The sequence below is a fragment of the Schistocerca gregaria genome, chromosome 1 (genome assembly GCF_023897955.1).
Source record: "Schistocerca gregaria isolate iqSchGreg1 chromosome 1, iqSchGreg1.2, whole genome shotgun sequence".
NCBI classification, from domain to species: domain Eukaryota; kingdom Metazoa; phylum Arthropoda; class Insecta; order Orthoptera; family Acrididae; genus Schistocerca; species Schistocerca gregaria.
The window spans coordinates 1,169,171,108-1,169,198,058 of NC_064920.1; positions in this window are offsets into that span (position 1 = coordinate 1,169,171,108).

Genomic DNA, 26,951 nt, shown 5'->3' on the forward strand with positions numbered 1-26,951 from the left:
TTTATGCAGTGGTTTTACAATGGCATATTTCAGTCTATCGGGGAAAACACCGTGCTCCAAAGAGCTATTACATACGTGGCTGAGAATCCTACTTATCTGTGGGGAACAAGCTTTAAGTATCTTGCTGGAAATGCGTGTCTGTGGGTTGTGCAACATGGCCCCAGGCCCATCAGTGTGGATCTTTTGTATCAATGTGATATATATACTCTATCATTAAATAAGTAGTTTGAAAATAAATAGAGTGCACTCCAACCTTACTCTCCCCAGGCGCCCAGAGCAGTCTGAGTCGTTTTCCCATCATCTTGGTTTATGTCACGAAACGGGTGAGAGCGTCCTCTGCTGGTGATACTTAGTATTAGACCTCACTGTAAACACACGGTTCACCTCCATCGTGGATAACTGTACTTCATCATCAGCTGGTGTCACAGAGGCGTCCTCTGGTGGCGGCGAAATGTGCTAAGACAATTGGGGTCTGGAACTCTTGGGGAACCCATTAGGTGGCGCCATCTTAGATTACGGTACTTGCGTCATCACGTGACAGTCATTAGAGCGTCCTCTAGTGGTATAGATATGGACTAAGTCATTTCGGCTATGGACTCAGTGGCGAATACAGTTGGTGGTGGCGCTGCCTTTAATTGTTTAAATAAAGACTGGTGTATGATTTCGACAATTGACGATTAGCGAGCAGAGTCTTTTAGATGGATTATTATTTTGACAATTTACGAGCTGTTTGGCTATCTAGACGTAAATGCTTTGCATTATTTACGAGTGGTTCGCATGTCTGTAGGTTGTGCTACGTGTTAATTTTGATGTTTTACAATTAGCAAGCGTGTGTGTATAGCGTTATACATGCGTTTTGTAGGACTAGTTAGCAGATCTGTATGATGTTGTGGATATCAGAGCGTGTATTCTGTGATACATATACTCGATCCCTAAATAAGTTGCTCCCAAATAAATAAAGTACATTCCTTGCACTCTCCATCAGCCTAGTGCGGGATGAGTCCTTTTACCAGCAAGCCCTATGAAGAGGTTGCGCCCTTGAGGCCTAGGTTAGTGGTGGTGTTGACGATATGAACTAAACCACTTGAGCTCTGGAGTCGTGGTGGATACATCGGGTGCGTCCATCTTGAATAATGGTACATGCGTCATGATCTTATGTCAGGAGAGCGCCCTCTGGTGGCAGCAATATGAACTAAGCGAGTTGGAGTCCAGACCCAGAGGCGAACACATCTGCTTGAAATTGGTTAAGTAATGAAGACATGTCTATTTTTCCCGCCACTTTCCTAGGTGTGACGCATTATCATGTTGGAATTTGAACTTCACGTCATTTTTCTGGGTGAAGGGGACGCGGTACTTTCCTCCAAAATTCAACCTTTCCGCCTAAAGCCTCCATATTGAACGACGTCATCGCCCCCATCTTGGATGGCGCCATCGCCGCCATCTAGGATAATGATACTTTGTTCCTGTATTCCCATTGTCCCAATACTTATGACTGTGGGAACACCTCATTCATCCATGCATCCTGCATGTCAGCAGGGATCTGTTCAAGCTTGTGGAGGCTCTGTTATGCAGTGGGACACGTGTAGGCGGAGTGATAATGGAATCCTGATACGTCAAGATACGATTGTGACTGGTGACGTGTACGTAAGCATCCTGTCTGATCAACTGCATCCATTCATGTCCATTGTGTTTTCCGACGGACTGAGACAAGTCCAGCAGGATAATGCGATACCCCACACGCCCAGAAGGAGCTCCAGGAACACTCTACTGAGTTCCGGTAGACTCCCCAGGCATGAAAATTATTGAACATATCTGGGGTGACTTGCAACATGCTGTTCAGAAGAGATGTCCACCCCATCGTACTCTTACTGATTTACGGTCAGCCCTGGAGGATTCATGGTGTCAATTCCTTCCAGCACTACTTCACACATTAGTCGAGTCCATGCCACGTCTCGTTGTGGCACTTCTGAGTGCTCACTAGGGCCCCACACGATATTAGACTGGTGCACCAGTTTCTTTAGCTCTTCAGCGTTAAATGAAAGCAACCGGCAAGCCAGTTGTTCAGTGTTTCTTCAACGACTACACTACCGCCTAATGTGGTGTTTTCGCTGTTACTCCATGTTCGTAACAGGCAGTTCAGCAGGCAGAGTGGTACGTGTGCAGTCAGACGAACTTAACGATAGTCACAATGCATATCAAGAAAAAACAAAAATATGTTCAACAATAGAAACGTGGCAGGGGTACATTGATTAACGCATTAATCACCATCGCGTACTTAGGAAACTAACTGAACTATAATCCCAAACTTTTTCTGATAAGTCTGATGTTAAGCCACGTAGTATGTCAAAAGATTGGTCATAAAGTAAACAACAATTATCGACCAACATTTGAGATCGGCTCTGCGACAATATGAGGGGATTTTAAACAAAATGGGGTGAAAATGTGTAACGGGGAGAGCGCATTATCTGCGGAATTAAACCCTCTTCTGACGCTCTCGTTGCCGCCGGTAATTAATTTCAACGACCATTAACATAAGTGTTTTTCTTCACGACGTGAAGATCTCTAAATAAGCGTTGCTTATGTCCGGAAAGGTACAGCGTTTCAGAATAACTATACTTCTTATTTTATAGGTGCAATTTTAAAAAAATGTGCGACGTTATCACCAAGAATTTCATTAATCCAGGAAAACGTTACAGTTCAAAAAGAACTTCATCGATAATCTATTTTTTAAATCTACAAGGGCTTGACGGATTCAGAAATTTATTTTCATTCTAAAAGGATGTGGCATCTACAATATTAGCCATTAAAATTGCTACGCCAAGAAGAAATGCAGATGATAAACGGGTATTCATTACACAAATATATTATACTGGAACTGACATGTGATTAGATTTTCACGTAATTTGGATGCATAGATCCTGAGAAATAAGTTCCCAGAGCAACGACCTCTGCTCGTAATAACGGCCATGATACGCCTGGGCATTAAGTCAAACAGAGCTTGGATGGCGTGTACAGGTACAGCTGCCTATGCAGCTTCAACACGATACCACAGTTCATCAAGAGTAGTGACTGCCGTATTGTGACGAGCCAGTTCCTCAGCCACCATTGACCAGACGTTTGAATTGGTGAGAGATCTGGAGAATGTGCTGGCCAGGGCAGCAGTCGAACATTTTCTGTACCCAGAAAGGCCCGTACAGGACCTGCAACATACGGTCGTGCATTATCCGACTGAAATGTAGGATTTCGCAGGGATCGAATGAAGCGTAGAGCCACGGGTCGTAACACATCTGAAATGTAACGTCCACTGTTCAAAGTGCCGTCAATGCGAACAAGAGGTGAACGAGACGTGTAACCAGTGGCATCCCATACCATCATGCCGGGTGATACGCCAGTATGGCGATGACGAATACACGCTTCCAATGTGCGTTCAACGTCATGTCGCCAAACACGGATGAGACCGTCATGATGCTGTAGACAGAACCTGGATTCATCCGAAAAAATGACGTTTTGCCGTTCGTACACCCAGGTTCCACGTTGAGTACACCGTCGCAGGCGCTCCTGTCTGTGATGCTGCGTTAAGGGTAACCGCAGCCACGGTCTCCGAGATGATAGTCCATGCTGCTGCAAACATCGTCGAACTGTTCGTGCAGATGATTGTGTCCTGCAAACGTCCCCATCTGTTGATCCAGTGATCGAGACGTGGCTGCACAGTGCATTACAGCCATGCGGATAAGATACCTGTCATCTCGACTGCTAGTGATACGAGGCCGTTGGGATCCAGCACGGAGTTCCGACCTTTATCAAAGTGGGAAACGTGATGGTACGCATTTCTCCTCCTTACACGAGGTTCAAATGGTTCAAATGGCTCTGAGCACTATGGGGCTCAACATCTTAGGTCATAAGTCCCCTAGAACTTAGAACTACTTAAACCTAACTAACCTAAGGACATCACAAACATCCAAGCCCGAGGCAGGATTCGAACCTGCGGCCGTAGCAGTCCCGCGGTTTCGGACTGCAGCGCCAGAACCGCACGGCCACCGCGGCCGGCCCTTACACGAGGCATCACAACAACGTTTCACCAGGCAACGCCGGTCAACTGCTGTTTGTGTTTGAGAAGTCGGTTGGAAACTTTCCTCATGTCAGCACGTTGTAGGCCACCGGTGCCCACCTAGTGCGAATGCTCTGAAAAGATAATCATTTACATATCAGAGCATCTTCTTCCTGTCGGTTAAATTTGGCCTCTGTAGTGAGTCATCTTCAGGCTATAGCAATTTTAATTGCCAGTACTGTGGATATGCACTGTCTGATACAAAGTATTCCGAACACCGCTACAGGAAGCAGAATTGACCACTAGATGTCATCAGTATCTGAACTGGCAGTGTAAACGCAGTGAGGGAGTGCTGGGGTGTCACGGTAGAAGCAGTCAGTCAGGAGAGCTAAGCGACCTCGAATGAGGAGAAGCCACTGGATGTCAGCTAAATAACAAATCCATCACAGACATTTCTACGATTCTAAAGCTGCTCAGGTCGACTGCTGGCGATATGAATGTGAACTAAACCACTTGAGCTCTGGAGTCGTGGTGGATACATCGGGTGCGTCCATCTTGAATAATGGTACATGCGTCATGATCTTATGTCAGCGAAGGAACAACCACAGTTTTAAAAAAAGAACAGGTACACTTCGAAACTCGTCTGTTATATGTACCAATTTCCATGTATTAAGTTTATTACGTATCTACTAATCGTAAGCAATTTTTGCCACCACATCTTCTCCCAGTGATCCACTTCCATATACCCACTCCTACGTCTGCTGCATCAATTTCTCTGCCTAAAATTTTTGTGGTGAGTGCGACAGAAGTGAGGCTCTGAGACATTCCACATGGATTGTGAATTTTGAAAGTAAACAAAGCGTTCTTCTTCAGTTCTCTTCCGTTAGAGGTTGTTCTTGAGTGGAGGTGTGCTTTTGCCTGTAAGTGATACGGTGTGTTGATGAACGTGTTTGCATTGGATTATCTTCGGAAAGACCTACTGCTACGTACGACAGCAGTAATGGGTTTCCATTGATGAAGCTATATCAAATCAGAATTATATACAGCTCTTTCCATGGAACTCTGGAACCCAAGTTGACATTTTTGTACTATTATATGCTTGACGAACCATGTTGGAGCACTGAGATTTCTTAGGCACTAAGGTCGAAACAAAAACGGAGCGATTTTTGCGGTTATGACAAACATGGGGCACATTCCGTTCTATTTACGTACTTCATTGGGTTTACGATCAGGTTTAGCAATCCGATACTTCATTCACCTAAGGTTTATGTATTTTATATGTTTTTAAAATCTGCTTTACGTAGCATGTTTTTGTATGAACGTGCCAAGGGCTGATTAGTAACGCTTTGGCTAAATGGATGTAGAGGTGAACCTTTACCACACAGAAGCAAGAAGAGGTCTATAAAGTATATTTTCCACAGGTTTATGTGTCAAGGGTCTTTATCAAAATAAATTAGAAAAATTATTAGAATAATTAGCTTCTACGGACACTATTGGAGAAGAATGGACAAATATTGAAAAAGCCATAAAACAGCTGTAAATGGGACATTAAGTAAGAAAAAAATCGCCAAATGCGTGTGATAAAATCTGGGTCAACAGGAATTAAGGAAGCAATACAAGAAAAAAAAGAGCATATAAAAATAAGTTTGAAAGGCTGTCCTAGAAAAGGCTTCACAAAAAAGGATAGTGAAAAGATGCCACCAGTCAGCCTGAGACAAATACATTAGTAGAATGGAGCATGATATTCATGACCATCAGCAGATAGTGGGTAAGGCTTCGAGAACGTGAAATAGAACAGAAAAGAATACAATTCGCTTGAATAATATTACAGACACGAACATGGGACAGAAGAAAGAAAAAGGTCTAGGAGTAGAAGAAAAAAGACTTAGATGAAAGAACAGTAAAAGAATTCACAGCAGCTTTGAAAGCCACAGAAAATCAAAAGGAACAGGTTAAGAAGGAATTAATGGTTGGTTAATAATGGAATGTTATCACTATACCTTACATTGCTACTCTTGTTTCTATTATACGCTGCAAGCAAAAAGATGTACCAGGACGTTGGACTAAACCAGAGGTAATATCAATATATAAGAACCGAAAAAACATTAAAAAAAAGTGGAAACTACAGGGGAACAAGCTTCCTTGACACAGTGAGAATCTTCATGCAAGAAATTTAAACACAAGTCTAAACAGAACAGCAGAGTATTTGCTTGTGAAGGAACAAGTCGGATTTAGAAAGGGAGATCAACGAGTGATGCAGTTTCTATTTTACGACAGCTCACTGAAAAGCTGAAGAAGTTTAACAAAGAGACACAAACTGATTTTAGAGACCTTAAGAAAGCTCTTTAAAAATGTGGTTAGAGTAAAGTTATAGAGAATTGTGCAGTATCAGGGGCTACATTTCGAGCAAGCTTTAATCGTTAGAATCATAAGAAATTGGGAAATTTTACTTTTGTGTTTCGCAAATTAAGGAATCGTAAAAAATAGAAAAAAAATTATTTTTGTGTTTCATTAATCAAGGGACAAAGGATTTCGAGCTGTGACTGACATAAACTACTAGTGGCTGCTAATGTGGGCTGCAGCCCGAACCTACATTCTCTTTAGAGTCGACATTTCGTATGCGTGAGTTCTAGTGGCACGTTTCCAAACAGGGTTCACTTTTTGGTAACGGAATAAAAGTTGTCCTGAATTTTATATACTGTTATTTTAAATAAAGTTACTCTACTGAGAAGAAAGAGAGAAAGTAATCAGCATTACATGCTTTCGATTTTTAACAACAGCATTCTCTCTCTTTTCTCGGGGAAAAACAATGCCAAGACTTTCAGGGATCTGAAGAGTAAACTGGTGAAGGAACACTAAAGTACAATAGAAGAGGATTTCCGACAGAACAATACGCGAGACTTTACAGAACATTCAAGATTGCCTTAAGTAAATATTATACTCCAGACCTCAGATGTAAGAACAAAGAAGAGAAGGTAAACGGTGACATGAAAAACAGTCCGATCTTGGCCAAATACTTTCGAGAGCTCCAAAAGTGTGAAGTGCCACCAGACATTCTCAGCTACAGCCAGTAAGAACCAAATTTCGCCTCAGACCCAACAGCTGTAGAAGAAGTTAGGAGCATCACAAAAAGAATGAAGAATCATAAAACACCTGGGGAAAAATTCTTGAATTATAGTAACGAGGATACCTTCAGCGAACTTACACATACTGTAAGTAAGATTTGGGAAGGACGGCAATTTCCAGAAGGATGATCGTAGGCACTGATCGATATTAATACTATAAATGAGGAAGTAAGTCTATTCCTTACGTTTTCACGACTAACCCACTGAACACTATTATGCACTATTATGCGGCGGTAAATCGACGATGGCTGCGACAAGTGGAACATCAGCGACCTTGGCTGGTAAATGTGTGGTGCGGCATTATGGGAGGAAAGATAATTGGCTCCCATTTCATCGATGGCAATCTAAATGGTGCAATGTATGCTGATTTCCTACGTCATGTTCTACCGATATTACTACAAGATGTCTCACTGCATGATAGAATGGCGACGTAGTTCCAACATGAGGGATGTCCGGCACATAGCTCAAGTGCGGTTGAAGCGGTATTGAATAGCGTATTTCATGACACGTGGATCGTTCGTCGAAGCACCAGACCATGGCCCGCACGTTCACCGGATCTAACGTCCCCGAATTTCTTTCAGTGGGAAAAGTTGAAGGATATTTGCTATCGTTCCCTGAAACCCTAAACCCAAATGTTGCGTGGTTTCAGTTTCCTAAATCTATGGAACGTTGCTGATTAAGAGAAAACGATGTTTCTTAGATAGTCGGAATTTCGATCGATCCGCTCCAATGCCTCAACAGCAACATCGAGATGAAACTGTAAGACACTTCGCTGCATTACTTGCCCAACTTGAATCTTGTAAGCTTGCAAGGTAAGCAGCTTATGCAGGAAGTTCCCAGGCGTTGGGCGAGGGATGTTTAGTTCACAAGACAGTCGACAACTGATTTAGATGGGCTTCTTTGTGGGGTGTCTCCGTTCTCCTCAACCAATCCATCAAATGTGTTTTTTCTGCTAGGACCAGTCTATTTATACGCTTCGTTGCTACGAACTTACCATACAAACCATTGGCTGTGTTAACTTCTGTGGATTGCAGAGAAATTCACGCCGTTTACTTTTTTGGACAGTAAAGAGAAACGGTTAATTTTGTTTCCGCATACCACACCATATACTGGGAACACTATTCAGTGTGTAGTAATTTCTTGTAATCATTTAGCACACAAGTCAAAGCAATCCGAACCGCATTGAAAAAATCTACGCAAAAGACTTTGAGTTGCTTCAAATGGTACTGCAAAACAAAAGCAGTTTTTCCTTTTTTTAATCTTCAGCCGGTGTTCCCACGCCTTTTGCGTAAGTCTGTTGAAATGTCAATATTGTGCGATCTTATTTTTAGTACAGAGGCCACTCCTACAGCACTTTGGGGTCAACTGTGGTTGGTTTGCTTAGCCCCTACTAAGAAGAACGCTATGGGGTTATCACCAGCAGTTGTAACACCACGAAAGAGCAACGATTTTCAAAACGGTTTGCGATCCCCAATACCGATAACAACAAAATATTGTGAGACAAACAGTTTGTTACTGACACACTAACATAGCACAATCTCTGGCAGAATTTATTTTTATGCTAAGAAAATTTGTAAAATTTTAGCACTGGACCGAAATTTGACTTAAAGAGATTTACATGATGTCTCTCTCAACGGAGGCAAGAAATCAGTGTCACTGTGCCTTGAACTCCTTACGCTTGCAATCTACACACGAATAGAGTAGATTACGTCGTAGGTTAGGCGTAGCAGTTGAATAGACCACTGCTTCATACAGGCCCTTATCTCGTCCCTTCTCAGACGATGGGGGTGCATCATGAGATGTTGCCAGCACTAAATGCAGCACAACCATTCCTTTTCTATTTATTTATTTATTTTGATTCATCACTCATGTAACTGGTTTGATGCAGCGCCTCACGAGTTCCTTTCCTGTGCCCGCGTTTTCATCTCGTAGCAGTACTTGCAACCTACACCCCCAGTTATTTGCTTGATGTACCCCAATCTCTTCCTCTACAGTGTTCGTCCTCTGTAGCTCCCACTAGTACCACGGAAATTATTCTCTGATGTCTTACCAGACGTTCTACCATGCTGTCCCGTCTCCTTTTCACTATTTTACATATATTCCTTTGCTCTCTGATCCTCTGGAGAACCTCCCCATTCCTTACCTTATCAATACATTTAATTTTAAACACTATTCTGTACCACCACATGTCAAATGTTTCGATTTTCTTCTTTTCCGATTTTGTCTGGCAAGCCCTTTGTGTCATCGATAGTCTTCTTCTAATGTCCTTCTTGTTCCTTAAATCGTGGGTTACTTTCTTGCCTTGGCAGCAGAATTCAGGAACATCGTCTACTTCGTGGTCACCAATTCTCATTTTAACTTTCTCTTAATTCTTGTTATTTTCGCCTTTGTTTACTCTAGTCCGTATACTGTACTACTAAACTGTTCATTCAATTCCATAGATCCTGCAATTCCTCTTCGCTTTCTTTCAGGGTAACAAATCCATCAGCGAATCTCATCGCTGATACCTACTCACTCTCAATTTTAATCCAGCTCTGGAAATTTTCCTCCATTTTCGCCATTGCATCTTCGCTGTATAGATTGAACAATAGGTGCGAAAACCTACGTCTTTGCCTTATACCCATTTCAATCCTTTCACTTTGTTCTTTGTCTTCAACTCCCATTTTTCATTCAGGGTTTTTGTACATACTATATGTTACCCGTTTTCTCTATAGTTTACCTCTTCTTTTCCTCAGGATCCCTAACCTTTGCACCATTTGACGCTGTCGATCGCTTTTTCTAAATCGACAAATCCTACGAACAGGTCTTTATTTTTCTTCAGTCTTGCTCACATTATCAAACGCAATATCAAACTGCCTGTCTGGTAGGTTTACCTTTCTTCAAGCCAAACTGATCGTCGTCTAACACACCCTCACTTTTCTTTACCATTCATCAGTATTTTAGTCTTTGTGAGAAACTTGGATCTATGAGCTGTTAAGCAGATTGTGCGATAATTTTCGCACTTTTCAGGTTTCACGGTCTTCGGAATTCTGTGGATGATATTTTTCTCCAAGTCAGATGGTAAATCGCCAGCCTCATATATTCAGATCTCCAACGTGATTATTTCGCACACGATTTTAGGAATTCCAATGCTACATTACTTATCCCTTCTGCCTTAGGCGATCTTCCAAAGCTCTTTTCAGATCTGGTTCTAAGACTGGAGTCGCTACTTCTTCTACATCGGCTCTTGTTTCTTTTTATATCACGTCATAAGACGTGCCCCCCCTCCCATCCCCCGAAGATCCTTTCAATGAATTCCTTCCACCCATCGCTCTCGTCTCTCTCCTCTGCCTTTTACACTACCGCCCTTGCTTTGAATTTCACCGAAAATTGTTTTGACTTTTCTATATGCTGAGTCAGGCGTTCCAACATTCATTCCTTTTTCAATTTCTTCATATTTTCCATGCAAAACATTTATCATTTAGATTTCCTGCACCTCCTATTATTTCACTCCTAAATGACCTGTGCTTCTGTATTCCCGAATTTTTCTGAAAATTCTTGTGCGTCTTCTTCCACCAACCAACTGAAGTGTTTCTTCAGTTGTTCATGGTTTCTTCGCAGTTACCTTCTTTGTACCAATGTCTTTTCTCCCAACTTCCGTGATTGCCCTTTTAAGACATTTCGGTTACTCTTCTGCCGAACTACCTTATTTCGGAATCTCTGCCTGACCAGGATACTCGCTATTACTAGCTGATGTTTATTGCTGAACTCAATTGGTCTCTTTACTCTCTCATTCCTACTGCCCTGGACAACTGCCCGCCCTTCTCTCTCTTTGAAAAGTCCGTTGGCATAACGAAGTTGAGTTCTCATCCTGGAAATCTTGGTTGCTTATTTCAGCTCCAATAAGCGGCCATCGTACGCCAACAGTTAGATGTAGTACCCCATTTGCTTTTTAAATCACCATCTTCGTGGAATAAACCTGCTGGTATCAAGATATTCTTTGTTAAGGCTCTCGTCTGTATATTAATCCGCATTGCTGCAGGCAAAGAGATTGCCCACTACGGCGATCAATCCGTGCGTCAAATGCTAAACGCTGAACGCGGCCGAGTATTTCAATATGTCAGATGGAAGGTCTTCCACAATTGACGTTGGTCACGGTTTCCTGTCCGCTTTATACGTACCTGATTTCTCACTCATGAGTAGAAGTTACGTCTCAAAATCACGTACGACACACGTGGATCAATGAAGGATACATATAGGATGCAGAAAGTGCAACCTAATGTCAACGTTATCATGTAGCCCCCCCGTTTAATTTTTAAAATCACCATTTCTCCGTTCAGTCGGCTTTCCTGTGAACATGGTAATGATTTTCTGATATTCCTTCATATTTTACTAACTACAGAAAGCGTGAATCAGACGGCAGATTAGATATAACGAATCGCCGTCATGTAGGTCGTTAGAAATTGAGCACAAGCTCGGATTGTGTCGTGGATAGAACAAGGAAAGCGGCCGTGGCCTTTCACAGGAGCCATCCTTGCATTTGCAGGAGTGATTTAGGGAACTCACGGAAAACCTACATCTGCTTGCCCGGTCGCGGTTTTGAACTTTAGTCCTTCAGAATGTGTCATGTGTAAAAAAACTGATATTGTATGTGTCTGTGGGTGTGGGGGGGGGGGGGGGGGGGCATCAGCTTAAGATGAAGTTCGACGAAAGTGTCAAACACGTAGATACCTTAATTCTGTTTCCACATACTACGCATATTTTTCGGTATCTGTCACTTCTTCTAATTGTCTTATAATGGTAAACTAGTTTTCGGCAATACTTTATTATATTATCCTTCATGAATGTCGAAATAACGCCTTTGGTATCGAAAGATAGTGCTCTCAAGCCTAACACCATTAGCAGTATGATCGCATACATGACATTCATCTCACTTACCGTAAGTAGTTACAATGCCAGATTAAAATTATAAAGGTTGAGGGAAATGCTTGATATGTATTCCTGTTTTATCTACACCACAACCACTTCCGGCGATGCTTAGTCACAGACGATAATGTCTGGATTAAAAAGATCATGTCATGCGATGGAGAAGTACCGCCTGCACTGTTAACAAGCGATGATGAGTGATGCTCTCAACAATAAGCAGTGGCTGGAGGCACTCATTACCGTTGTGTAGCAACAGTCTGAGACAGCTCGTGAACGCTTACGGATCGTTTTCGGTGTCAAAGTAGCTTGCGCAGCTTGCTGACGAAGACTATCGCTGTAAGTATGATCTATTGTTAGTTTCGTTGTATAACTATGCCATCAACCACCCTCTGACCCACTGAGGATAAATTTAGAGAGAAGTTATCTGATGAGAAACAGTGTTGGATATGGATCCGGTCTTTCTCCCATAGCTTCAGGGTTGTATACTGAATTAGCAGGTCAACCTCAGCGTTCTCTTCGAACCAGTGGGTTTGAGCAGTGACGCAATAAGTGACATTATTGGTTCCAAAGCGTTCCCAGGCTACACTTATCTTTGATTGTCCTAGTAACGGTCGGAAACACTGATTACACATTCCGCGAAAGTCGATGTATATGCCCGCATCTCGTGGTCGTGCGGTAGCGTTCTCACTTCCCGTGCACGGGTTCCCGGGTTCGATTCCCGGCGGGGTCAGGGATTATCTCTGCCTCGTGATGGCTGAGTGTTGTGTGTTGTCCTTAGGTTAGTTAGGTTTAAGTAGTTCCAAGTTCTAGGGGACTGATGACCATAGATGTTAAGTCCCATAGTGCTCAGATCCATTTGAACCATTATCGATGTATATAACAAAAGGAATTAGAACATAGGGGAAAATTTTATTTTCGAAAACATATACAGGGTGGTCCATTGATACAGACGAGGTCAAATATATCAAGAAATAAGCAAAAACGAAAAAACTACAATGAACGAAACTCGTCTAGCTTGAAGAGGGAAACCAGATGGTGCTATGATTGGCCTGCTAGATGGCGTTGCCAAAGGCCAAACAGATATCAACTGGTTTTTTTTTTTTTAATAGCAACCCCCAGTTTTTATTAAATACTCTTGTAGTACGTAAAGAAATACGAATGTTTTGATTGGACCACCTTCTTCGCTTTGTGATAGATGGCGCTGTAATAGTCACAAACACATGGCTCACAATTTTAGACGAACAGCTGGAAAGAAGTAGGTTGTTTTTAATTAATATACAGAACTTAGGTACGTTTGAACATTTTATTCCGGTTTTTCCAATGTGATACATATACCTTTGAGAACTTATTATTTCTGAGAACGCATTCTGTTACAGCGTCATTACCTGTAAATACCACGTTAATGCAATAAATACTCAAAGTGATCTCCACCAACCTCACATTTCTTTTTGTACTAAACGAACATATAATAAAAATGGGGGTTCCTATTAAAAAAAAAACGAAGTTAATATCCGTTTGACCTATGGCAGTGCCATCTAGCGGACCAACCATAGCGCCATCTGGTTTCCCCTTTCAAGCTATACAAGTTTCGTTCTTTGTAGTTTTTTCGTTTGACGCTTATTTCGTGAGATATTTGGCCCGGTCACGAACAATGTCCCACCCCGTATGTGTTCTAATTCGTATTAGAGAACGACTCCCATTTTGTGATGTTGTGATAAAGTGAAAAAAAGTGGTCTAGTGTAATGAGTCCAAGTAGTAGCGTATTTCAGCTGCTGCTTGCGCTTGGTACGTTTCGCCGTGTCTGACGTTCCACTCACCTTTATACTATTTCTGTTTACGCACGGTCGCCTTTACGAACTGTTGTTGTTGTCGAGCTGCTGTCTCCCACCACTGTGAACGAACCCTACCAGCTTCTGTACTTCGATCCTATGCAGAGTGATGGTGAAATAGGAAATCACGACGTTACTTTGAGCAACGAAATAAACTACGGACTCTAAAGTTTCACATTTCTTCATTTTAAATTATTTCTCTCTTATAAAGACAGAACCCCTTAATTTCAACTCGCAATAGATTAAAAATATGGTTCAAATGGCTCTGAGCACTATGGGACTTAACATCTGAGGTCATCAGTCCTCTAGAACTTAGAACTACTTAAACCTAACTAACATAAGGATACCACACACAACCATGCCCGAGGCAGGATTCGAACCTGCGATCATAGCAGTCACGCGGTTCCGGACTGAAGCGCCTAGAACTGAACGGCCACCGCGTTCGGCAATAGACTAAAACTTCAACAAAATATCACACGTGTGATCCGCAGGCATATATTAAAGTTCCATCTGTTTACATCAGAAAATGATTCATTTGTTTTGCGTACACGTTGACACTGTCGGTGGCCCTCTTACTCCAAGACTTTCTTGATACTATGAACTCGGATTATCAAAGCATATCCTCGTGCAGCAAATGAGTGACACTCATTCCATGACGCTCGCCGCTACTTTCGCTCGAACTGTTGACGTACCGTCTGTACAAACACAGACTGGAGCGCAGGGTATCTGCTTCTTTTTTTTCGACACTGCTTTTCATATACAAACTACCACGATCATCTTTAGCTGGTACTAATGTTAATAGCGGCGAAGCGTATTTTACAAAACGCCCTGTTACCCTACCTATATCCAAACTCAGAATAAAGAAGTCGTCCCAAATTGACTATTGTACCCAAGGAATGGGATCTGCAGGTATGCAATGTGCGATTTAACGTTGTGAGTGACAACTGAGGGTGCTAAAAAGGGGTTGCCTGGCTAGTTAAAAATTTACTATTTTGTTTACTCAACATGTGTTTTATTTACACGTCTCAATATTGACTTACTTTATCGCATAATAAACTTTATCCAAAATCAAATTCGAAAGAAACGTACATTCTTCATTATAAGTATCATACGTCATATATGAGTCTTACACCGTATCATGATCAGTTTTTCTTGTACGCTGAGTATAAAATTACTTAACTTCTCTCGGTATTTGGGTACGATTTGTTCTCGTAATACTTCATCGATTTGCTTTAACTTAAGTGATTCTTACTTTGTATATACTCTCGTACATTCTTTCATAATAATTTCCGGTTTCAGAGATATCATAGATTTACTGGACCTCATTTGTCCCGAGTACACATTCAAATTTAAAAATATTTCTGTGTTAATATGTGATGTAGATGGTTTCCATACTCTGTATCTTAATTGGCTAGAAAACCTCTTCTTTGGCATCATCAGTTGTCATTCCAAATCATTTCATCGCGGAACTACTGATCGCTTTCCGTTGGTGGATAATATACAACCTTACTATTAATGATATCAAAGTGTCTCATACAAAATCCCAACCAATCTATTGTACAGACCATTTTTACCCAAATGTACCTAATAAACGGCATAGTTTTTTATTTATTTATTTATTTATTTATTTTTTGATGGATCTGTCTATCCGACCTTTTATTTGTAGTTTGTACTAACGGGAGTACACTTCCCATTTTGTTTTAAACCAATTGCATAACGCCTCCACAGTTTTTTTTCCTATTTGTCCAATGTCAACTTATAGTGTTCCTCATTAAATACCTTACACTTCCTTTTGCTCTAAGTAACTCATTTGATTCAGAACAAATCCACATACTTATAATATTTTATACAACAGTGCAACGTCCTACCTATTTCATTATCAGTAGAAACCTTAAATCTACCTTCGTATTACCCACCATGGCTCACATCTTTCATTTTTTATCTTCATTAACGAAATCATTCTTTTCTACATGTCAGACAAGGTTACTTTGTTTTCGTAACTAATGTATGGTCTTGGGTCCGCGCATCTGCTATTCAAACAAAGGACGCTTCAGTCACCATGTGTTTAGCACGTCATCTTCGTTGCATATTCTGCTTCACACCTGCCTACTACTCCGAAAATTTTTGAAGCGGATAAACCTCTTGACACTTAAATTACTTGTCGTAGCTGTCAACTTCTTATGTCACACGCGAGCTGAGTTATCACACCAATCCTTTGAAAACAGGTTGAAGGATTCCACAATGGTATTGCTTATAAGAAGAGGCAAAGCAAAGTGGACCTTTAAGGAAGAAGAAAGGAAAACAAGGTCTGGATTTGTTGAAATATAAGAATATTAGAAGACGGACTCCAAAGACACAATCCTATTCCACCCCTCATTTCAAAAAAGGACTCCGCATAGAGTGATAACATTCCTAATAGAAAGGCTTGTTTCGGCTTCACCTCACAGACTCCGAAAACTGACTTTGATAAATCCCTTTGGATACCGGAAAAGGATGATCTGACACAATGTGTTAAAAGAGAAACCAAAAACGCTTCCTAAACCGTAATTCTCAACTTCTTATCTCAAGTCTCGTCTACCAACCTCTTTCTTCCACCATATGCGTACATTTACTTCCAAAATAACCTCTGTCTCGTAATTTGTTTGCAATGTATTTGATGCATGTAATAAATACTATTTATTAATATGGAAACTAATCTTTAGATTAAGTGTACCCCTATGATTTGTTAAAGATGACGTAGCCCAACATCAGCGATATTATACGTGACGTGGATTTAACAGCAGCTGACAATAGTATTTCATGGTGTGTTAATTATATTGCATAATAGAAATAACTTCGGATTTTGTTCTCTTTACTGTATCCACTTTTAAAATAGCGGTGGTTTATAAATATTTTTTATATCTACGTTGTATATATCTTTTTCTTGACAACTTTTAGAATCCACCAAGAAAACAGCTTTTGGATGTGGTGTGCTTAGTATTTTGTATGGTCCACTGTAATGAGGAAAAAATTTAAGTTAGAACTGTCGTGTGTATATATCACTAATACAAAGTCATTGTTATTAAATGTTGGTGATTTTGCATTCTCATTATATTTGTTATGCAGTCCTTCAACTGTTTGCTGTAAATGATTCCTTGTAACGTCCTTTAAAATTTTCTCCCACCACCGTACTGTTGTTTTGCCATTTAAATGATGTAAGCAACGTTTCACCACTAAATATACACTTCATTACTTCTGCTGGGGATAAACCTGTAGACAGATCTGACGAATTCAATATTACCTTACATTCCTATATCATTTGTACCCAAGTGATATGTTTGGTGGAGCAATACCTTCTATTCAATCTTCCAATTTCCTTCATAATACGTTCACATGGATTCTATTTCGAGCTATACTTCGATGTAGTTATTTGACGTACGCCTTCCAAAGTTATCATGTCCTTAAAATTACGACTTGTAAAGCGTGTCCGTCGTCAGTTAAAGAGTCATTTTGGTTTCCCAACGTCTGCGAAGGAACGGCGCATATAATTAATCACTGCATCCGTGTTTGTATGCTTAATGGGGTACAGTGTGATGTATTTTGACAACATTTTATAAGTACCTAAATAGATGTTACGCCTCCCCTACCCATTGATAAACGCCTGTGAAACTCTGATGCGTTTAAGTCATGTAAACCCTTCGACAAAATACGATGCATTGCATAATTAATGCCACTGTTACCCTCCTAAGCTTCTTGACAAATTTGGCTTGTCAAAACCCCATAAAACAGTAAAACGTTTTTATATATTTTATACACTTGCGAATACCAAAGTGACCATAGCTTTTGTGTACGAATCATTCCAACTCGGTGTCCGCACAATGCGGAATACATAGCTTCCAATATTGTGTGTTTGCATTTTCTCTCCAAAATAATGTTTTTACCATAAGTGTTATAGACATTGTGTTAATGACGGTAATAATTTCCTTTTAAAGTAGTCATCATCGTTCCATCCACATCTATTTTTTTTTTTTGGTCATCAGTCTACTGACTGGTTTGCTGCGGCCCGCCACGAATTCCTTTCCTGTGCTAACCTCTTCATCTCAGAGTAGCACTTGCAACCTACGTCCTCAATTATTTGCTTGACGTATTCCAATCTCTGTCTTCCTCTACAGTTTTTGCCCTTTACAGCCCCCTCTAGTACCATGGAAGTCATTCCCTCATGTCTTAGCAGATGTCCTATCATCCTCTCCCTTCTCCTTATCAGTGTTTTCCACATATTCATTTCCTCTCCGATTATGCGTAGAACCTCCTCATTCCTTACCTTATCAGTCCACCAAATTTTCAACATTCGTCTATAGCACCATATCTCAAATGCTTCGATTCTCTTCTGTTCCGGTTTTCCCACAATCCATGTTTCTCTACCATACAATGCTGTTTTCCAGACGTACATCCTCAGAAATTTCTTCCTCAAATTAAGGCCGGTATTTGATATTAGTAGAATTCTCTTGGCCAGAAATGCCTTTTTTGCCATAGCGAGTCTGCTTTTGATGTCCTCCTTGCTCCGTCCGTCATTGGTTATTTTACTGCCTAGGTAGCAGAATTCCTTAACTTCATTGACTTCATGACCATCAGTCCTGATGTTAAGTTTCTCGCTGTTCTCATTTCTACTACTTCTCATTACCTTCGTCTTTCTCCGATTTACTCTCAAACCATAGTGTGTACTCATTAGACTGTTCATTCCGTTCAGCAGATCATTTAATTCTTCTTCACTTCACTCAGGATAGCAATATCATCAGCGAATCGTATCATTGATATCCTTTCCACTCCAGAACCTTTCTTTTATTTCCATCATTGTTTCCTCGATGTACAGACTGAAGAGTAGGGGCGAAAGGCTACAGCCTTGTCTTACACCCTTCTTAATACGAGCACTTCGTTCTTGATCGTCCACTGTTATTATTCCCTCTTGGTTGTTGTACATATTGTATATGACCCGTCTCTCCGTATAGCTTACCCCTACTTTTTTCAGAATCTCGAACAGCTTGCACCATTTTATATTGTCGAACGCTTTTTCCAGGTCGACAAATCCTATGAACGTGTCTCGATTTTTCTTGAGCCTTGCTTTCATTATTAGCCGTAACGTCATAATTGCCTCTCTTGTGCCTTTACTTTTCCTAAAGCCAAACTGATCGTCACGTAGCGCATTATCAATTTTCTTTTCCATTCTTCTGTATATTATTCTTGTAAGCAGCTTCGGTGCATGATCCGTTAAGCTGATTGTGCTTTAATTCTCACACTTGTCAGCTCTCGCCGTCTTCGGAATTGTGTGGATGATGCTTTTCCGAAAGTCAGATGGTATGTCGCCAGACTCATATATTCTACACACCAACGTGAATAGTCGTTTTGTTGCCACTTCCCCTAATGATTTTATAAATTCTGGTGGAATGTTATCTATCCCTTCTGCCTAATTTGACCGTAAGTCCTCCAAAGCTCTTTTAAACTCCGATTCTAATACTGGATCCCCAATCTCTTCTAAATCGACTCCTGTTTCTTCTTCTATCACATCAGACAAATCTTCACCCTCATAGAGGCTTTCAATGTATTCTTTCCACCTATCTGCTCTCTCCTCTGCATTAACAGTGGAATTCCCGTGCACTCTTAATGTTACCACCGTTGCTTTTAATGTCACCAAAGGTTGTTTTGACTTTCCTGTATGCTGTGTCTGTCCTTCCGACAATCATATCTTTTTCGATGTCTTCACATTTTTCCTGCAGCCATTTCGTCTTAGCTTCCCTGCACTTCCTATTTATTTCATTCCTCAGCGACTTGTATTTCTGTATTACTGATTTTCCCGGAACATGTTTGTACATCCTCCATTCATCAATCAACTGAAGTATTTCTTCTGTTACCCATGGTTTCTTCGCAGCTACCTTCTTTGTACCTATGTTTTCCTTCCCAACTTTTGTGATGGCCCTTTTTAGAGATGTTCATTCCTCTTCAACTGTGCTGCCTACTGCGCTATTCCTTATTGTTGTATCTATAGCTTTAGAGAACTTTAAACGTATCTCGTCATTCCTTAGAATTTTCGTATCCCACTTCTTTGCGTATTGATTCTTCCTGACTAATGTCTTGAACTTCAGCCTACTCTTCATCACTACTATATTGTGATCTGAGTCTATATCTGCTCCTGGGTACGCCTTACAATCCAGTATCTGATTTCGGAATCTCTGTCTGACCATGATGTAATCTAATTGAAATCTTCCCGTATCTCCCGGCCTTTTCCAAGTATACCTCCTCCTCTTGTGATTCTTGAACAGGGTATTCGCTATTACTAGCTGAAATTTGATACAGAGCTCAATTAGTCTTTCTCCTCTTTCATTCCTTGTCCCTAGCCCATATTCTCCTGTAACCTTTTCTTCTACTCCTTCCCCTACAACTGCATTCCAGTCGCCCATGACTTACATACTGCATTACTCTTTCAATATCCTCATACACTTTCTCTATCTGTTCATCTTCCGCTTGCGACGTCGGCATGTATACCTGAACTATCGTTGTCGGTGTTGGTCTGCTGTCGGTTCTGATTAGAACAACCCGGTCACTGAACTGTTCACAGTAACAGACCCTCTGCCCTATCTTCCTATTCATAACGAATCCTACACCTGTTATACCATTTTCTGCTGCTGTTGATATTACCCGATTCTCATCTGACCATAAATCCTTGTCTTCCTTTCACTTCACTTCACTGACCCCTACTATATCTAGATTGAGCCTTTGCATTTCCCTTTTCAAATTTTCTAGCTTCCCTAACACATTCAAGCTTCTGAAATTCCACGCCCCGACTCGTAGAACATTATCCTTTCGTTGATTATTCAATCTTTTTCTCATGGTAACCTCCCCCTTGGCAGTCCCCTCCCGGAGATCCGAATGGGGGACTATTCCGGAATCTTTTGCCAATGGAGAGATCATCATGACACTTCTTCAACTACAGACCACATGTCCTATGGATACACGTTACGTGTCTTTAATGCAGTGGTTTCCATTGCCTTCTGCATCCTTATGTCGTTGATCATTGCTGATTCTTCCGCCTTTATGGGCAATTTCCCACCCCTAGGACAAGAGAGTGCCCTGAACCTCTATCCGCTCCCCCGCCCTCTTTGAAAAGGCCGTTGGCAGAATGAGGCTAACTTCTTATGCCGGAAGTCTTCGGCCGCCAATGCTGATTATTTATCAAAATTTAGGCAGTGGCGGGATCGAACCCGGGACCGAAGACGTTTTGATTACGAATCAAAGACGCTACCCCTAGACCATTTACTCCCACTAGATGTCCTAGAAACCTTAATTCTTCTCGACCAAAATGTGACTTTGCCAATTTAACAGTTACTCCTTTTTCATGTAGTTTTTGTAACGCCTTAAGTAATAAAGCAAAGAGATCGTCCAAAGTGTCGGATACTAATAAAATATCGTGTACATAATTTAAAAGTTCTTGTAAGAGTTCTCCTTCTAGAGCTTAATCAAGTGCTCTAATAAATACTGAAACGGAAATATCTAATCTAAAACTGCTGTATACAGCTTAGAATCTTCATTTAATCGTACCTACCACGGAACAACCTTCAAATCCATTGAAATAAAGTATTTTCCTTGTTCGAACTTTGCCACTATCTCATCGATACTTATAGGTCTATCACCTTGCGTTTCTGTGTGTGTTAAATTTCGTGTGTCCAACAAGAGTAGATCTGCGCCTTTAACTTTCTTAACCAATAGTAATTGGTTATTATAAACACTTCAACTAAGTTGTATTACTTATTTGTCTATCATATTGTTGATTTATTCTTATACCCCTGCTTCCAAATCTATTGGTATTAGTAAGATTTCCAAAAAAATGGGTCTTTGCTTTTGATATTAAATCTACATATGCAGTCGCCTACAACGCCTTTTTTAATCGAAATAACTCCTTCATGAGTACATAGAATCCGTTGTAAATATTTCTACTGTATATCTATCAACAGCTCAGATTCATATGCTTTTTTGGTGTGTATTACCACAAGACAGTTGATATAAAGCTTTTGTACTACCTTCATGTAATGTTTCGGCACTAGCCACTAAACATACCTCAATTAATAATTGGTCGTCACTTTTTTTCTGTTTTACCTCTTTCTATAGTTGCTATAATTCGTTTCGGTGTGTTCCGTCTATGCAACTAGTTAAAGGCAGTTTGTTTATTGGTAATAACTGGTTTTCGTCGCTTACTGGCGGACTAGTTTTAAAGGTACTGCTTTACTATAATTATCTAATTTACACTTTACGAATATTTTACAGATGACGTACAAAATTCCTAAATCACCTTTTACATAAGTTATAGGTTACACCTAATAGTATTTGCATAATTATATTAGCCATTACAAGAAACGCCTCTAAAGAACAGAATATTCCTACTTTTAGTGTTGTTCTGTTTTCCTCTTTAATTTACGTCTAATACCAGTAACTCCTTCTATGCATACACCTGTGGTAAACTAGAAACAATTCCATCTTTTCACAGGCAGTCACTAATTCTTCTGAGATCAGGGCAATGTCGCTAGCTGAGTCGATATAAATTTCTACTTTTCTGTATCTTATTTCGCCACTCACTGTAGGTTTCAATGAAACTTAATGTATTTCCTTATCTTCTTCTCGCTACAACTCACTCGCTGAGAAAATTTTTTTCACTATAAATGAAACGCACATAACATGTGTAATATTCTACAATATTGCAGAGTATTGCACCAGCGTTGTGTCTCTTTAATTCATAACACTCTCGTCAGTGTTATGGGATTACAGGCAAACAAATGTACTTGTGTATGGACCGAGTACTGGTCAGTTACACCCAAGATATTGGCTCGTGGTCCACAATGACCGCGTTTTCCATTACTACAATTGGATAGTTATTTTGAACTGTACCCCTTTGTTACAATTACTGTTTGTGTTGATGTATTATATGTCACGAAAACTTGTTAATGAATAGGGTTTTCGTCATGGCTTCTTGTGTTATTTCTATTGTTTTGTTGTTATTCAATCTGTATATTGAGCAAGCATTAAAGGAAACAAAAGAAAAATTCGGAGTAGGCATCAAAATCCATGGAGAAGAAATAAAAACTTTGAGGTTCACCGAGGACATTGTAATTCTGTCAGAGACAGCAAAGAGCTTGGAAGAGTAGTTGAATGGAATGGACTACCCAGTATTTTAAATTCTGTCTCTCTCACACAACGACAGATCTCCTTAATTACAACTCGAAATATTCCGAACCTTCATCACAATATTATTTGTGTGATCCTCAGGGCGTACGTTAAAGTTCTGTCTTCATACATGAAAAAGTGATTCAACTGTTTCGGGTCCCCGGTGACACTGTCGGTGTCCCTCTTACTTCAAGCCGTCCACGACACCGCCAACTCGGGTGCCAAAACACATCCGTATCCTTGTGCTGCAAATGAGTGGCGCTCATCCCCTGGCGAATCGCCGCTGCTCTCGTTGTTACCGCTTGAATGTCTTCTGTACAAAGACAGACCGGGGTGCACAGTACCCGCTCCTTTGTTTCTACACTACATAACATGTATTAGCTGCCACGATCATCTTAAGCTGGCACCAATATTAATAGCGGGCCTGGGTATATGAAGAAAACGCATTGTTGCCCTACATATCACCACACCCAAGCTAAAGTTAATGTCGTGATTACCTATTCATACTTATCTATTCTGTTTACTCAACATGCATTTTATTTATGCATCTGACTAGCTGGAGTGCCCGGCTTCGCTCATAGAGCTGATATGAGATTGTGTGGTAGTTGGAATAATAGGATAAACTTAAAAGAATAACAGGTAAAAAAATTATTTAAAACATATACTATGTACAATACTAGTTAAAGCATAAGAGGAAAAAATCTGCATTGGAAACATATTCTCAATATTTACAGTAACTGATTGGAAACAACATTTTTCATTTTGTTATCCAGGGTATATGTGTAAAAACTTTTCGAATTTCCTACTCGAGGGCAAGATATGTAAAGTTGACCGTGAGAGAAGCAGGAGTGTTTGCGGTTGATGCCGCATTGTTTAAAGTTTGTCCATGCCCTTTGATAATTGCAGATCGGTAGGCTACTTTGATTGGAAATTGCTTGTCTTTGAAATTGGAATGGTGGTTCAGTAGAGATCAGTGGTATTCTGAGGATAAATAGTGTGTGTCCTTTGTACGTTCCGGTCGTAAGTTCGGTTTCTATGATGTTGTTCGATAGCTGTTTGACGTTAATCCTTGTTTCATGAAGACGGTTTTGGCGTGTTGAGATTTACGAGGAGTATCATCGGAGATCCAATTTTAAGTAGAAGGCAGTGTAATTTTTTTTTTTAATTTGCCGTTGGGGATTCGTCACAGAACATAATTTTAGCTCACTTCACCCCGTCCAGAGGGTCTTGAGATTTTGCATGCTGGGAATTGTTCTTCGGCTGTATTGAGCGGTACGAGTTTGGCGGAAATGGCAGCTCTTCCTCCTTTCATAAGTGTGGCTGCATACACGCTAGGGAGAAGTTAATACACTTTTCCAGAGTAGGAAGGAGCGCCTGGTCCCCGGCACGAATCCGCTGGCGGACTTGTGTCAGGGTGCAGTGAACCAGTGGATGGTTTTTAAGGAGATTTTCCACCTGCCTCGGCGAATGCGGGCTTGTTCCCCTTATTCCCCCTCAGTTACACTATGTCGGCGATTGCTGAGCAAACAGGTTCTCCACGTACGCGTACAGCACCATTACCACAAAAACATAGGGGTTACACTCGTCTGGTGTGAGACGTTCCCTTGAAAGGGGGGAGAGGGGTGTTTACTGGGGACAGAGCCGCACAGTAGCCCTGGATTCGGTGTGGGGTGGCGCAGGGTTGAAGTGGACTGCGGTAGTCGTCGTGGGGCTGTGGGCCACTGCGGCTGCGGCGGAGACGGAGCCTCTCCGTCGTTTCTAGGTTCCCGGCTAACATAAACATATATACTCTTCGGACAGGAGTTACATGCCTGCTTTGGATTTGATTGATTACATGTTAGAATTATGTTGACTAAGTGACTAAGTCTCTCATTTGTTGAGCTGAGGTTGTGAGTGAGGCATCTTGTAGGGTAGATTCCAGGTGGTTATCGTTTTCCAGTAATCCTAAGAATTGGCATGTTTCTCTGTACGTCTGGGATGGATAAACGTCAACAGTCTTGAGGTGTGTGAAACCACTTCACGTAGCAACATCCCGACATGGAAACATTCGACGTTGTTCGGGTGCACGATTTGTACTCAGCATAGTGCGCAAGTTTTTATGATTCCTGGATGATCTACTGTCATTCCTAGTTTTCGTCGTTGGCATATTTTTCTGGTTTAGTTTGAAACCTTCCCGTCTAATATTGGATGAACGTTTGCTTGCTGACTGAACGCTGCGTCTCTTAAAATCTTTTAACTGCTGCTCTGTCAAGACTACCTGCTGATTATTACGACGAAACATAAAATGTGTTGTCGCCGTGGCCCTCAGTCGTTACCTGAAATTATTAAGACTGATTCTTACCTTTAATTATTTATACTGGATCGCCATCTGACTGCTACAGCAAACTGTGGAATGAATATACTTACTTCTCTTTAACATAATTATAAGCTGCTGGTGGAGTTTCATAATACTTTGTGACTGGAATTCTTTAAGTTGAAGTTAATTTAGATTTGATAAAAGCTGAAGCTCAGTTTAGACTTTTCTTTTAAGATAACAATAAATTCCGTAAAGCATTTACGTGAATGATTTTGGGATAGAAAATTCTTAATGCATTTAATCTGGTAGAAGTTAACTATATTCTGAGAACGATCTTGACAAACAATTACAAGGGGTATAGTTCTTTACAAAAATTCTTAAAAAGTAGCGTTGCGCTACATACCTAATTTTCCATCAAAATTACATAACTATATTCTGAGAACGATCTTGACAAACAATTACAAGGGGCATAGTTCTTTACAAAAATTCTTAAAAACTAGCATTGCGCTACATATAGCGAGTGGCTGGCGAGCACACCGCTTCTTTCAAAGTGTTAATTCATACCTCGCTTACAGCGACCTCCTCTCATGTCTCGCTAGCTACGACTGCCTCGTCTCACATCTTACTCGCAACTGCTCGCTTCCAACGCTCAATGCTACAAAAGTGCGGTCTCGCCGCCAACAATGGTTTTTGGTGCAGACAATCCCTGCTACCATTACAGATGTATTACTGCGCGCTGTTTCCCGCTCTTTCTCAAAATGTATCTATGCGCGGTTTCCCGCTCTTTCTCAATAATACACAATGCAATTTAATTAACAAAACAATTTAAATAAGAAACAGTTCAGATAATTACATGCTAAAACAGTTTAAATACGCCTATTACATAATTACAAGTTCAATGCATAACAGATATACTTGATGACAATATTATGGAAATGGAAGAAGATGTAGATGAAGATGGAATGGGAGATATGATACTGCGTGAAGAGTTTGACGGAGCACAGAAAGATCTGAATCGAAACAAGGCCCCAGGAGTAGACAACATTCCATTAGAACTACTGACGGCCTTGGGAGAGCCATTCCTGACAAAACTCTACCATCTGGTGAGCAAGAAGTACGAGACAGGTGAAATACCCTCAGACTTCCAGAAGAATATAATAATTCCAATCCCAAAGAAAGCAGGTGTTGACAAATGAGAAAATTACCGAACTATCAGTTATTAAGTCACAGATGCAAAATACTAACACGAATTCCTTACAGACGAATGGAAAAACTGGTAGAAGCCGATCTCGGGGAAGATCAGGTTTGATTCCGTGGAAATGTTGGAACACGTGAGGCAATACTGACCCTACGTCTTAGAAGAAAGATCAAGGAAAGGCAAACCTACGTTTCTAGCATTTGTAGACTTAGAGAAAGCCTTTGACAATGTTGACTGGAATAACCTCTTTCAAATTCTAAAGGTGGCAGGGGTAAAATACAGGGGGCGAAAGGCTATTTACAATTTGTACAGAAACCAGATGGCAGTTATAAGAGTCGAGGGGTATGAAAGGGAAGCAGTGGTG